The sequence below is a fragment of the Saccopteryx leptura genome, chromosome 2, assembly GCF_036850995.1.
Source record: "Saccopteryx leptura isolate mSacLep1 chromosome 2, mSacLep1_pri_phased_curated, whole genome shotgun sequence".
Taxonomy (NCBI): Eukaryota; Metazoa; Chordata; class Mammalia; order Chiroptera; family Emballonuridae; genus Saccopteryx; species Saccopteryx leptura.
Window position 1 is genome coordinate 311,288,817 of NC_089504.1, and position 16,276 is coordinate 311,305,092.

General features: G+C 38.0%; 1 protein-coding gene across 6 annotated transcripts in view; it reads right to left on the minus strand.

Moving 5' to 3' along the window:
• CNOT4 (CCR4-NOT transcription complex subunit 4) overlaps positions 1-15,970 on the minus strand; it is a 119,484-nt gene extending 103,514 nt beyond the window's left edge. For all 6 annotated transcript variants that reach the window (XM_066362780.1, XM_066362778.1, XM_066362779.1 and 3 more), the window contains exon 1: positions 15,764-15,970. The gene's annotated coding sequence lies outside the window, so the exon portion shown is untranslated. The remainder of the gene's footprint in view (positions 1-15,763) is intronic.
• Positions 15,971-16,276: the final 306 nt, after the last annotated feature.

The following is a 16,276-nucleotide window of genomic DNA, read 5'->3' on the forward strand; positions in this document are numbered from 1 at the left end:
AAAGAGGATGTACAAATAACATGAAAAAAATGCTCTATATCTTTAGCCATTCGGGAGTGCAAATTAAAACTATGAGCTATCATTAAACATCTATTTGAATGACAACAAAACAGGGATAACATCCAATCTAATTAGGATGTAGAGAAACTCACACAATCCTCATGAGATTTTAATAAAATCATAAAGCAACTTTAGAAAATAGTTCTGCAGTTTTTTAAAAACTAAATATGCACTTACCAGGTGACCCAGCAATTCTGCTCTTGAGCATTTATCCCAAAGAAATGAAACTTATGTTCACACAAAAATCTACACACAAATGTTCACAAAAGCTACATCAGTAAGAGACAACTGAAAACACAAATATCCAATAGGTAAATGGTTAAACAAAATGCGGCATGTCCACACCAAGAAATACTCCTCAACAATAAAAAAATTTGTTTTGATATACACTACATGGATGAATTCAGAAATTATTCTTATGGATCAATCTAAATCTAAGTCTATCTCCACAGCTAACAGAAATCCATAAAACTAAGAGAAACCAAAAAGGTAAGAGGATAGTCTAAAATCCAGAAAACTTAAGTAGCAAAATTTTGTTTCTATTAGTCTATCAAAGAATCTAAGAAAGTGAATTTAGTGAGTTCACTTTTTTTCTTTGTTCCCACAACCCCTATCTATACACCTCAAGTCAGACTCACCACATTTCAAGTGCTCAACAGCCACTTGTAGTTTGTGGGTACCATATTGGACAATACAAGTCTAAGAAATGGCTTGAGAAAAAAGGCATACATACGTACAAGTATATCTATTTTCAGACCAAGAGATTAAGTATGATCATCTGAAAGGATCTAAAATCAATAGCAATCCACATACAACATCACAATTTGTGATATGATTGTTAATCTCGGTACGAGAGCAACAGAATCAAGAATGACTCCCAAGATTTCTGGCTTGACCAACTTGAAGCTGCCAACTGAGATGACAAAGGCTATATGTATGTGGGTGAACCAGGTATGAGAGGGCAGATTTGGGAGGGAAAAGCAAGATTCTATTTAGGATATGTGGAGTCTGAGATGTTGTTAGTCAAATGGAAATACTGAGTAGGCAACTAGATATATAAATCCGGAGTTCAGGAGAGTAGTCTGAACCGGAGAAATAAATTTAAGAGTCTTCAACATTTAGAAGGTATTGAAACCTATGAAACTAGAAGAACCAAGGTAGTGAGGGTAGATAGAGAAGATAATCAATGACGAAGCCCTGAGATGGTCCAAGACAGAGGAGAGCAAAAAAGAAGATTCACCAAGAAAATCTGAGGAGCAGCCAATGAGTTCTGTGGAAAACCAGGTGGATGTGGTATCTTAAAAAGCAAGTGAAACAAGTATATGTATATCAAAGGAGAAAATAACATCATCAAATATATACTGATCACGTAAGACAAAACTGACAAGATTTAACAATGTCACTTGTTGGGAGACCTGAACAAAAACAATCTTTGTAGGGGCAAAGCCTGATTGGAAGAAGTGTAAGAGAGAACATGAGAAAACTAGAACACGTGCATTTACACAGTGCTTTAAAGAGGTTCTGCAGCAATGGAAATAGAGAACAAAGAAGAATGACCAAAAGAAGATACTTTTATGAGAAAAATAACAGCACATTTGCATGTTGAGAATGATATGAAGAGAAGGAAGAACCGATGATGTACAAAGAGAGGGGAAAATTACTATAGCAATGTCCAGAATAAATGAAAAGGGTTAGTTAGGATCACCAACCAGAGGAACTGGGAGTACAGAGAAGCAAAGACAGCTCATCTATAGCAACGGAAGGCAAGCAAGGCCTGTGAGTCAGATCAGTAAAGTACACAAGATGTGGTGGGAGATCAGAAAAGTTCTGACTGCTTCTATTTTCTCAATGAAGTAGAAAGCACGGCTATCAACTGAAAGTGAACATGACAAGGACAGCTGAAAGTTTAAGGAGAAGGGCCAGGTATATACTAAGTCATCTAGGAGTAGGGAAACTGAATAAATTAAGGAAATGGACTATGATTGCCAGATGATATTAACGGCCACCAGAGGTGTCTTACCATGAATTTAAAGTGAGAGTGGTTATATTACCATGTTTTTCTTCAGTCCCTTGTAGGTCACTGGGGCAGAAATGAAGTACTGAGAGAATCTGATTTACAGAGGGCTGAGACTTTGCCAAGTAAGTATAAAGGACAAAGGAGCAAGGGAGTTGAGAGAATATTGAAGGGAATTACCACAGTAACTGACCACTAGGAAACAAATTTACTCTACGTAAGGAGGGAAGAAGAGTAATCAAGGGGGCAAGGGACAGTGAAAAGGGAACAGAATCTGTGGGCTGGAAATCTTAATAACAATAAGATTGTTGTGTTGGAGTCTTAGGCAGAATGAGCTGAAAATACAGGTGGCAGTCAGAAAAAGGGCTGCATGAATTGAAAATCAGAAGGGGTTCAATATATCGGTAATAACAAAGCGTAAAATATGAGGGTAGAGTGAGTGGCTGAGGTAAGATAGAGAGCAAGAATATTAATTAGGGAAGAGGAATTTTAGAACTTGAGGCCCCAGTATTAGAAGAACCATAGCTAATAGATGTTGAAATTACAAAGAATTAAGAGAGGTACAGTGTTGGTAAGAATGACGACTGAGAGCTAAAATAGTCAAGAAAGATAAGGAGCAACCCAGGGTGCAGAAGATGCCAGCAAGCATGGGGGTTTATGGACAAATAACCAATTAGCAGACAAGTTTTAGGGAGATAAGGAGAGCGGAAGACATCTTCCTCATGTCCATGCTCAGTGGATCCAGTCCCCGCTGTCAACTCCAATTCAAAGGACAAGGTCAGAATGTGAAATGTGGTCTTAAATCTCAGTGCAAGGGACTCCCTGCGGACCATTCATGGTAGCATATAAAACAAATGAAAAACTTAATAGCCAACACACAAGAGGGCTGAAGGGAAAAAGTGTCTTTAGAAAAGTTGGAAGCAGAGGGGGCAAAAATAAGGATATGGGAAAATTCTGCTGGTGATGAAGAGGAATGAAAAGATAGAAATCACTCAGAACACTAAGGTCTAAAGACAGAGATATAAAGCGTCACCTGGGAGACTGATGGTGACTGACATAAAAAGGAATAAAGGATATAATAAGATTTGTGCTGATGGACTTCAGGCAAGTAATAGCTTCTAGGCTGTGAATGCTGGCAGGTGGAATGAAGGATCCCAAGCTCCCTGTCAAGGGAACACAGCAGTCAGGGGAGCATGCTTTAGCCTCAGTGCAAAGGGCTTCTCCCTCACCCCTAATGGTGGCTTGCAAGAAAACTGTAATGTATCTGCGAGGTTGCTGCAGAATTTTTAAAAATCAATAATATCAAGAGATTAAACCAGTACTACATATCTAATGAGCAAAGACAAATTTTTATTAGTTCATCAAATGCAAAATGTTATTGTAGCAAAAAAAGACATTCATCTTATATTTTCCTTTCGTCAGCAAATGAGCTTCCCAAGTGATTTCCAGGAAAACCAGTATCAACATGGACTCAGAACACTCATCTGAGAAAGAAAAGGAAGTCTCCTTTCTTTCTCAGAAAGAAAGGAGGTCAACTTTTATGTAGTGTCCATCTCAGAAAATTGGCTCTCAAGAAAGTAGCACCTCCAGCCCTTAAATTCATTTCTCCACCCACCCAAATTCAATGGTAAAATAATCTGTTCATTCAAAAACCATATACCGAGCACCTATTATGTATCAAATACATACTACTCACAGAACCTAGGATATACCAGAAACAAACATCCCCATCCTAGCAGATGAAGGTCAGCAACAAATAGCATATATGTGGTTTATATGCTTGAAGATAAGTATTACAGAAACCAAGTAAAACAATACAAATAATGGAGAAGAGAGGCCTGGATTTTAACTGTACATAAATTGTTAGGGTAGGCCTAGTTAAAAGGAGCTCATTTAAAACAAAGGTCTGAAGAAGCTGAACTAGCTATGTGGATATTCAGAGAAGTGTTCTTTAGGCAGAAGAAAAAGCCAGGGCAAAGGTTCTCAGGCCTCTTCACTTAGTTCTTGCCACTACTTGGCAATATATATTTTTTTATCTTTTAAAAATTTATTTAGAGAAGAAGGGGGTAGAGAAAGAGAGACGGAAAGAGGGAGAGAGAGAAACATCGATTTATTGTTCCACTTATTTATACATTCACTGGTTGATTCCTGTATGTGCCCTGACTGGGGATCAAACCCACAACCTTGGCATGTCGGGACAATACTCCAACCAACTGAGCTACTCGTCTAAGGAAACAATTATTTTATTAATTTCTTCTTTTTCTATTCTCATCAAGCTTCTAAGCCTACTCTCCACTCCACTTCAGCAGTGGGTGATAATTGCTAATATTTATCAAACATTCACCACATACCAAGCATTGTTCTAAGTGGTTTTAAAAGACTAAATAATTATTCCTTACCACAGACTTACAAAGTAGGTGCTACCACTGTCTCTAGAAAACAGATGCAAAAAGATTAAGCAACTTTCCTCAAGATTAGTAAGTCAACATGCGGCAGAGCCCTGAAACCCCATGTATAAGTCTTGTCTACGATAAAACCTAACAACGTTCAGCACAAAATACCTCCAGTTTTCTCATCTCTAATACTTAGACTCTCTCCAAATACACATTCAATAACTATGAAAGCTGCTATTCAACGTCTTCTTGCCATTCTCCCAGTCATATCCTAGACTGAATGGTCTTTACCTACAATTTCCACTACCTTCCTTCATCTCCCCCCGATTTGATTTACATTCCCAATTATATTCCCAGTCTACTAATATTGTTCTAATGTACTTAGTGATTATCACACCACAAGCCAAGGGGCTTTATCAATTCTCATTCTCCTTGAATGTTGTGTGAGACTATGTTTTGATGCCTTTTCTTTTTGAAATAGAAGCAATACTATGCTAGATCTTCCTATCCCTATTTGTGATTTCTCTCTCCTGGCAGAATATGTTCCTTTGTTTCCCAAGACTTATTTTCCATCTTCTTTTTATCTCTCTTATTGTTCCTTTAATACTTTTTTCACTTCTACTCCTTCAAAGGTAAAAATCCCAAAAGTTTAATTAGGATCCTTTATTTCTACCTCTGTTAACTCGGTTTCCCTTAGGTTCATTTATCCAGCATTTACTAAGCACCCTCTCTCTACCAGGCACACTGTATGGGCCACTCTGGATAGATCGGTGAACAGAATAGACAAAAAATAACCTATGCTATCAACAGCACTCAAAACCATCTCCCCCTAAAAACTACTTTAAACATGTCACTTTCCTGACTTTACATATATATATAATATATATATATATATATATCCTTGCAATAATTTCCCTCTTATCAACCAAAACTAAATTTCTCTGCCTTTATTCAAAACACTCCATAATCATTTTCCATTGTACCTATCCAGGTCCATTTTCCATTACTCCTTGGTTCAAAAAAATTCCAGAAAGGCTAGTCCTTTGATCACCCCTCAGACGCCGCACCTGTGTTTCCAGCTGATCAAATAACTACTGAAACATATGTCAAGTACCTAGACATAAAAAAGTATATTGAATAAAAAGCTAAGTGTTCAAAAATGGATTTTTGATTCTTTCAAATGTATAAAAATGGCAAACACTTAAACAGGGTTTACTATGTGCCAAACACTATTTCAATCACTTTATGTACATTATTTCATTTATACCACAAAACAATCCTAATATCTCCATCCTACAAACGAGGAAGCTGAGGCCCAAATAGGCTAAAGTAACTTGCTCTAAGTCTGACAAGTATTAAGTGGTGGAACCAAGATTCACACTAAGATAGCTTGGCTTCATGCTATGCTGCATACTCCTAGTAAGAGCAAAAATAAAAACAGAGCATTCAAAGAGCTTACATGGAAAACTATATTCAACTATGAAAAGTCGTTTAAGTTAGTCCTTTACTCCAAATACTGAAGAGTAATATTTCCTTTAATATCATGCCAAATTTTTTAAAATTCTAAAATTTAATACACATAATAAAAAAGAACAATCCATAAACACAAACACATGCTATATAATTCAGAGTTCTGCAAAGCTGCTGAAAATATTTGCTAAGCATGACAAAAGACTATATGGTGACACGTGACAAACAAATGTTCTTTTGTTAGTATAGCTATATTAAAGTATTTTACTGTCACACTGGTTTTCATCAAGATCAAAACAGATTTAAAACAATTCAGGAAGCCCTGGCTGAGTAGCTCATTTGGTTCAAGTGTCATTACAGCACACCAAGGTTGCAGTTTGCATTGCCAGTCAGGGCACACACAAGAAGCAACCAATGAATGCATAAATAAGTGGAACAATAAATCTATATTTCTCTTTCTCCCTCTAATCAATCATTCAATCAATTGATCAATTAAATGATCAATCATTGTTAAAAGTACAATTCAAGGAAGATAAGTACCTTAAAGAAAGATTAGCTTTACATATCAGAAGCAAAATCACATCTAGAACAAGGTGTAGTATTACAAAAGATTTTAGGAGAAGCATCTAATTTACACAGTCTCCAACCTATCACTAACTCTATGGTGAAAAGACCGTTTAAAACGTTTCTGAGGCCTGACCAGGCAGTGGCACAGTGGATAAAGCATTGATTGGCCAGAACGCAAAGGATCCAGGTTTGAAACCCAAAGGTCGCTGGCTTGAGTGCAGGCTCACCAACTTGAGGGCAGGGGGCACCGGCTTGAGCACGGAATCATAGACATGACCCCATGGTTGCTGGCTGGAGTCCAAGGTCGCTGGCTTGAGCAAAGGGTCTACTGTAGCCACCCCCCTCCACCCCGCCCCGTCAAGGCACATATGAAAAAGCAATCAATGAACAACTAAGGTGCCACAACAAAGAATTGATGCTTCTCATCTCTCCCTTCCTGCTTGTCCCTCCTCTCCCTCTAAAAAAACAAAAAAAGTTTCTGAGGATTAATCTAGTAAATTCATAAAGCTCTTTTTTAACTGATTACATACAATTAAAAACAAAAGTTAGAGATTCTTCCATAAAAAAGAGAACAATATAACCCTACCCAGGTAAATGGGAGAGTACCATACCTATCATTTTCTTCTCTTTCCCCTTTCCCTCTAGCAGAGAAAAGACACAACAGTTGTAAGGTTTTATGCGGGAGAGATTAAAATGCCTAAGCCTAGGTGGACAATAGTTTGATTTAGAAAAGGGCTTCTCAATTCGTACGGACAACCTAACTTAGAAAACCTAAAGTATGCAGCTAAAGGCAGCAAAGGAGCCAGTGGCGTGAATGCCTCAGACAAAAATACCCAGTGGCCATGAGCAGAATATGAAGTCTTCCTGACTATTTCTTCCTCTCCTCCCTTCTCCTGGGTTTACAATGTACCTACTTCCTGAATACCCAAGGAAACCCCAAAGCCACTTGCACAAAATCAGCTCCCTCTCAAGAATTATATGAATGAAAAATACACAAACTGTCATAATTTGAGATTAATTCAAGTTGTTAATATCTGAAAGAAATGTTTGGAGCATTTTCTCCTCCCCCCCACCACCAGCACACCATGACACCAAGAGGTTCCACACTCTAAGGGATTAAAATCTCTTAAGGAAAAGAATGGATTGGTAGCTACCACTGAAGATACTTTCAAGTACTATACACATACACACACACACACACACACACACTATATATATATATATTTGATATTTACATCCCTCCCACATGCAATGAGAAAGAAGCATAATCCTTCTCAAGATTCTCTGGCACACAGTCTGACCAGGTGGTGGCGCAGTGGATAGAGCGTCGGACTGGGATGCGGAGGACCCAGGTTCGAGACCCTGAGCTCACCAGCTTGAGCGCGGGCTCATCTGGTTTAAGCAAAGCTCACCAGCTTGGACCCAAGGTTGCTGGCTTGGGCAAGGGGTTATCAGTCTGCTGAAGGACCATGGTCAAAGCACATATGAGAAAGCAATCAATGAACAACTAAGGTGTTGCAATGAAAAATTGATGATTGATGCTTCTCATCTCTCTCTGTTCCTGTCTGTCTGTCCGTATCTATCCCTCTCTCTGACTCTCTTATCTCTGAAAAAAAAAAAAAAGAATCTCTGGCACACAGGGGAATCTCAATTCAATCTTAAATCCAAAATTAACATAGTAAAGCCCCTGTTAAACTCCCAAGTAGAGGACAATAGCTTTCTATTCTAGTGACTATATTAGATGGCACACATGAACAGCTAACTAAAGAAGTAATATATGTCAAAAATAGCTCTGAACATTACAAGAATTAAGGAAGTCTTAGGATGGACAGATGAAAAACAGATTTTCCCCAACAATGTACTATATATTGCATCATTGATTTAAACTTATTAATATTTCCCAAGTATCTAAAAAGTACATGGCATTATTGGTAGGTCGTACCTTTTATAACAATGGAAACAAAAATAATTGGTAAATTAATATAAATTTAACTTTGAAGCTATAGGCACCTAAGCTTGAGATGGTTTCAGACTCAGTTGTGAGAATCCCTAAAATCTGCATGCTAAATACCATGGAGAGGGAATATCTTGAAGGAAGAAGAGAATAAACTATAGTAGTACTATTGCTGACCAGGTGGTGGCACAGTGGATAGAGCATCAACCTAGGACACTGAGGACCCAGGTTCGAGAAACCCTGAGCTCGCCGGCTTGAGCGGGGATCATAGATATGACCTCAGCTAGAGCCCCCCAGTCAAAGCACTGAGAAAGCAATCAACAAACAACTAAAGTGCTATCTTGTATTTAAAAAAGTACTATTAATTTACTATTTAAAAAGCCAGAAGCAAATAATCTACTGTTCTCCCCCTGCTTTAAGATAAAATGTGAAATTTTCCTTTACTAAACAAAGAAAGCATGCTATCCGCAGAAATATAGACTAGATGAAGTTGGCTTAATGAAAGGTCAATAAACCAAAACAAAGAAAAGAATAACCTCAAAGGTCTCAGGTCATTTAAAAAATTCCAAATAAAACATATATGGTTGCTGTTGAACTAGATTTGTTTTTAATAATATCTTTTCAAAAAAAAGAGCATATAAAAATAAATGAAAGACTAAACTTTCATTTAATAATGTCCCTACTTTCTTGCTTGGCCTGCTGACCCAACGTTATCCATCCTTAAGGGAGCTTGGAGCTGACAATATTTAGTGCCCTATTTCATCAGAATTTCTTCTGCCCTAATCAGGTCATTAGTAAACTTTAAAGATACCCAATAATATATACCATTTATAAGCTGTTCATATATAAGTTTTATAATACTCCTTCTGAACTCATACACACATAAGAAGCAGATGGGGGGGAAATTGTATCTTTTACAAATGAATTATGTTCCATCCCTTACTATTATATAATAAAATTTTCTTTATCTTCCCAGCTCTTATTCCCCAGTGAATAATATTTAAAACTATTTGAAAACACTGGTAGTATTTACTACTGAAATTTTTTGAGATTTGAGTAATCATGCATCATTTCCTTTACAAAAGCTGGGCTTAGATAACTAATTGCAGTTTACTATGATATTAAAGATGAATAAACTACATTTCCTCAGTTCTCTATTCTCCAAAACTTTGGGGTCATGTCTGGACATAAGTGACTGAAGAAAGGGTGGAATCAATTAGCTACCAAATCCTGTAGAATTTCCGCACTAACATCCCTCAAAAGGCCCTTTACCTTGGTGACATAGACGTTGACTTTTTACATTCAACTGTCCATCCCAAAGTATGCTGCACCCTACTGAAACAGCAATCTTTCTAAAAAGCAGTTTTATTGTCATCTCCTGCCTCCCCCAACCTCTAATGGCTCCATAATGCTTAAAAGATCAAATTCAAATTGACACCAAATACACCTTTCATAACAGAGCTCTACCTTACTATATTAACTTCTCCAACACCATTTCCAGAAATTAATATCTTATTCCATGGAAACAAACTCCTTACATCCCTCTCACATCATGAAGTGTTTACTCATGGTTCCATCCCACACAAGGAATATTCTCCTTCTGAAGATGTTCTGCCTATGCAAACAGTACATATTCTTTATTCAAGTCTCACTTTCTCTAGGGAGCCCCACATCAAGAACTCTAGTCTGAAGATACCCCTACATTAATATATGACTCAGACTATATGTACCACACATTATTTATATAATGCTTTGGATAACACTAATTATATTATGGCAGTATGCTCAAGAAGATTATAAACTCCTAGAAGAGGCTGGACCATTTCCCAAGAAGTGGGTCTATAATAAGTACTCAAAGATTATTTAACAAGCTAATTGAATAGTCCTGATTTTTAAAAATCAAGATTATTTTATGTCAAAAGAGTGCTACTACAAATTAAATGACTAGGATTTGCTTCAAAATAACCCAAGTCAAAACCAGGGAGGTGAGGGGTAAAGTAAGTGGGGATACAGATGAACCCAGATGGACTATGAACTGATCATCTTTGAAGTGATAGCTACATCGAGGTCTATTCTTATACTTGTTTAAAATGTTCACATTAATAAGTTTACTCTTTATAAGTACTAGTAGCTTCTTTACTTCATTGTATGACAAAACCAAAATACACTGTAATCTTTTCTTTACCTAACAAATACCTAGGTCCACATTTAGAATAAGAAAAAGATTTCTGGAAAGATCTAACTTGGCAAGGAACTTTCATGATTCTAATTCTTATCTAAGAATTAATAAAAATTAGAGAAAAAAATCTAATAAAAATGGAGCGGACTCTCCAACAAAAGAAAAAAATTAACCTAACTACTGGTAGCAATACTATTGACATTTCAAATTTCTATTCAATTATAGTGTTCACAAAAGGATCCAACCAAACAATTGCTGAAAAACAAAACCACTAAAAAAATCATAAGCAAAATATAAAAGACAGAAAATCCTAAAGAAAAAAATAACATGCTACCAATTAGCCACTGTTATTTCAGGAAATTCAATCTGAAGATACCTATTGCTCTTAACAGGGAATGAATTAGGTTCCTAAACAATCAGGAAAATTAGTATTTCCTCTTTATTCCAAGGACTGTAAAACATACTTATGAAATTTCAGATTTTTGGCTTAATAACAATGTCTTTGTTGCTGCTAAGAATGCTCCACTTCTTTTATTTCAGCCTATAGCTACTTTCCAAAATTCAATCACTATAATTGTCGCTACATTATTCACTAATTCCTTCAAAAAGCAGAAACACAACACCTACTATCTTAAAATGCAAGCATTTTATTCTCTTTATACTGCTTTTTCATCTTGATTTTTTTTTTCTACACTGGTTTTAGGCATATATACAAACCAATCTGATTATTCTGATTTCCTCCTCTCTAATTTCCTCTAAATACTCAAGAGATGAGATATTAGTTACAGTAACTAAAAAAAAAAATCATATTTTAAACGGATATCTGATATATACACGTATAGAAATAAAAACAGCAAGGTTCATCCTAATAGCGACACATCATCCACCCATCACCCACTGCAATCAAAGTTTAAAACAGGCCAACTCTCTTATATAAACAGAGTTTAGTAAGAATAAAACCATCCTCACAATTAACCTCCTTAGCAAAAAAATTAACTCAATCTCAAATTGCCTTGTTAATTGTACTATCTTTAAAGTTAAGTTTTCCCAGCAAGTAAAAACAATCATCACCTTTTTAGTAGAATGTAATTTCTCTCTTCTGGTAAAAGAAAACTCTGATATGGGAAAAAGCTAACCTGAGGCACCAAAATAGTGTTGAAATTTTCTCTTCTATAAAATACTTTCTGATAAAAATAAATACATAAACATACTACAAAAAAGAAATGTGGCATAACTCGCTGGTTTATATATACTATTACTACGCTCGAAAAAGTTGACATTTAGCACACAATCTTTTCTAATACAGAAGGCCACATACTAATGAGATTAAAACAATTCTGGAAAAAGTTCTTTCAGAAAACCACTAAATATGTGATTAAAAGTCCCACTTATCTGCCTTCCTCACCTCACTAAATAATTCGGTAAATTATGTCATCTTTATAATTTGTGTACTCTCAACTTTGGAAAAAAAATATAGTCTTCAAAATATCAACAACATTGCCACTTTTTATGTAAGAATGAACATTTGCAAATTGTTCCCATTCTTTCTGAGGTCACATCAAATTTTTTAAATCTCACTGTGTTGAGGGAACACTTTGCAAAGTAGATGGTGGCTAACCACTATGCTGCACACAGTAATGCTGGATACAAACTGAAATTGAAAGATAAAATTTTAAAAAAATCTTAGAATGTGTTAAGAAATTGTATCCAATACATGCTATTCCAGGGGGATGAAAACCATTTATAAGTTCCACTTAGATTAAGAAATCCTTTGAGAAAAGTATGTAGTACATTCTAGTTATACTATTTCTAGAACACTAAAAACCTCTATAACCTATTTCCCTACTGTTTTTCTTTGGAACCAACTGAGATGAATGTTAACTTCTATCACAAAAGTCAAGACAGTACTATACTTAATAACACAAAACTAACCAAATTTTTACAAAGGCTGAAGTTTTCACAAATTAAAACTTTCTATTTCACCTGGTCTATAAAAATAATAACTTTGAGTTAAGATAGATCCTATCAAATATTATTTGTGAGCACCATCCCCCAAAGCATATTAAAATAAAGAGTGTAGCTTCACCTTAAAGATAGAGAGGAGAGAATGGGAAGACTTGTAAACACTCTGCTTAAACTAAGAGGATATTTTTCCACTCTCTTAAGACATGTAAAATAACTTTTAAAATAAAACTCCCTTAATGTAAGGAGTTTTTTAAGCAACACCCTCTTTCTTTTACACAGTAATGAGTTGTAGGTTATTACTAGTGCTCCCAGTTTAGACTGAAGTTGAGGGCATCACAAAACCATTGTCCTGCCTTCTGCCATTTGATTATAACTGTCTCATCCTAACAAAATGAATGATTGGTCTCTGCAACTTTGTGAAAACAAATGTTATCATATAATAAGTCAACTTTAAGTAATTCATGCTCAAAAACCTTCCTATGCATTTGAAGAATTCAACAACTGAGTCAGGCAGAAAGTATTCCAGCAATCAAAATTATGAAGCTGCACTGCTCATAATGTTACATCTAAAAATTTAAATCATACAAAAATATTTTGAAATCTTAGCTTCCTATTTCCTATCAAAATGTCCAACAACTTTAGATATCCTTAGATGTGATTTAAAGACCCCTAAGTAAATTCGTTTTGACTTCACAGTGCTAAAACTAAGAATTTGATAACTGCAGGGGGAAAAAAGTGTGGAGTGTAGAAAATTACTTGAGCATATGTTTACTGGGGCAAAATATCTTTACAAAAGAAAAGATGTATTAAAATCATTTACAGTCTTCTGCCAGTCAGACAATCCTCTCCTAAACACACTGCTTACAATGCAGCCAAGTATGACTGCCAAGGGTTTCTTAACCTGTGTGCTACGTTTGTCCAAAGCGAAAAGCTTCTCCACCAGCATATTACAAAGAAAACTGCAATACATTTTTTACTTAAAGTTGAAGATCAATTGTATTAAATGCATTCCTACTGATAAACTAAATGGAAGTAATATTTTTAAAAACCTCAAATTATAACTTAGGACAAAGTTTGCTATGTACATTGCTTCCAATTCCAAGGAGCAGGGATTTATTTAGTGTCCTCAAATTGGTGCTTAAGTAGCTAATAGGAAAAAAAAGAAGCTTTATGAACAGCTTTCCTACCTCGGTTTACATTTGATAAAATAGACCATTTATCACAATCAAGTGACCATGAAGCCAAATGGAAGATTCCTCAAGTATTAAGGTAAAATTTGTAAAAATCACAATATAGCAATGTGTAAAAATAATTAAAAGGGTAACTATGCATTTGTATTTACACTTGAGGTAGTATTACTTTTGCAGATAAGAGGTATATTACTGCATGAGATCACTACTACGACTTTTAACATTTTTACATTTATCTTAAAAACACAATGTCTTACCTAAACTTGAAATGTATGTGCCTGATTTATGTAATCCCGTTTGCTTTTCTGGTAAATTCTCTTTTTCACAGTGGTCTGGTTAAAGCAAAGGTTCCTTCTTCCCATTAAGCCATTAGTATTTTTCAGTTAGCTTTTGCCAAAACACAGCCATCATAAACCACCTCTTGCTTCTAGTTTTCTGCTTTTTAATGTAGATAATAATGACAGTGATTGCCACCAAATGCATGTATGGGCACACTTTGTCATTCCTTTCCCTCAGCCTCATCTCCTCTATGGCAAAATGAGGTAGATTTAATTGGGGTTGGGGGGATCTATTTTTCTTTTGCACACATACTCAATGGGGTTTTCAAAAGAATACAGTGTATTCAGATACTTACCATTCTAGGAATGTTAAAAGAGAGAATTTACCAAATTCAAAAATACTAAGTCTGAGATTATTAGCTGGAGAGGAAATTTCCACTCCAACCATAAATAAAATGTCATCAATTAAGCCGCACATCAATATAATTCACCTAGTCAATAATCAATGCTCAATATGGAAGGGGTCTGTAACCCACAGATAAAACCTTGCATATAATCAAAATATCAGTTATATCGGCTTGTGGAGCTCACAGATGAACTTGGTTGCGTGCCAGATTTATCTTGTTTGGTAATGCCAAGGCTAACGTTTGTTAGCATAATCAGAGCCCACATTAAGTGTCCTGAGGAGAGGCAATTTAGAAGAATGCCGAGGAGCATGAACAAACCGGTCCAAAATGAAAAGGTAGGGGGGAAAACACTCTCAACAGAGCCGAATCATCCAGCAATCACTGAAAACAAACCGGGAAACGTCCCTCCGCTGAGTAGCATAAGTAAACGCTCCTCGCTCAGAACCCTATTTCAGAGTACCCTACTCGTCCTTCATTCACTTCCCAACTTCCTCGACTTGACAGGGGCCCACACGGGGCACCCCCCCCCCCAGAAGTGAATTCTGGAAGAATCCGTGTGGGAAAGAGGGAAGGCACGGGCAATTCCCAGGGAAGCTGTGAAACAGGTGGGTCAGAACCAGCAGCAAGCCTCATCTGGGCGCTGAAAGGGCGGCTTTAAAGATGACAGATGCGTTCAAGGCAGAGTGTGTACCTCGGAAGCAGCTTTACTGTAGCAGACCGACCCGGGGGGCTCCTCGCAAACCCAAGAAGGGGGCAGAGGCGAACTCCAGAGTGGTCGGTGGCCGCGGAGCGAACACTCAGCAGCAGGACGAGTGGGCAAGGAGCAGCGGGATTGATTAGCAGGAGCAACGCAGTTCAGCGTGGAAGTGATGGCTCTGGTCATCTGGGGAGACGGGGGCCACTGGGCAAGGACGTCCGAGAGGGGCCAGGGGGCTGAGAAGGCGAGGAGTCCCGAGATCGGAGATCCCTGCCTCAGCCAGAATGGAAGGGGGAGAGCTGAAGGCGAAAAGCCGCCCCGGCTCCCCCAATTGAAGAAATTGCCCAAGGAGTCGCGGCTCGCCGCCGCGCCGCCGCCTGCCCCGCTCGCTTTTCCTGGTAACTGCTGTGGCGCAGAGGGGAGAGGGAGGAAGACCTGGAGGAGGAGGAAGACCAAGAAAGAGGAGGGTGAGGATGAGGCGGGGGGTGGGGAGCGAGGGGGGTGCGGCCTGCATAGTTCCAGCGAAGCCTCCGCTCTCTCGTAGCCGGTCAGCCCCGGGTTTCCCCTAAGCCCAGCCCCGCAGACTCACCCGCCTGCCTTGCCTCGCTTTTCCCGGAGCCGACTCCACAAGCTGCCGCGTCCTCACAAGAGGCCCCTGGACAAGTGTCGGGGAAAAAACTCTTCGGAACCGGGCCTGATTGCTTCAGCGAGTCCGACCTTTACGGCTGAGAGAGACACTCTCAGCTTTCGGTGGGTTCCACAGCCAGACGGGCCACCATCTTACATTAGGGTAAGACTCCTCCGGCTTCCCGTGCGCAGGCGCACGCTGATCCGGCAGGGAGGGGCGGGGGGAGGAGCTGGCGGTCGCTCCTACAGCACTCTGGGAATTGTAGTCCTCGGACGGTAACCATCCAGTTGCAAGCTGGGAGTTGAAGTTCTCTCTCCCAGGGCGGATGGCATCGCCCACCTCAAGTGGCTGGTAGGCTACTGCCTTTCTTCGTGTTTTGCTTCCTTTTCAGCCCGCGTGTGCTGCTCCACTGTCATTTGGTCGGCGATCTTCGTTAGGAGTTCCGTGTCCTCGGTGTCTGCTTAAATATGGGAT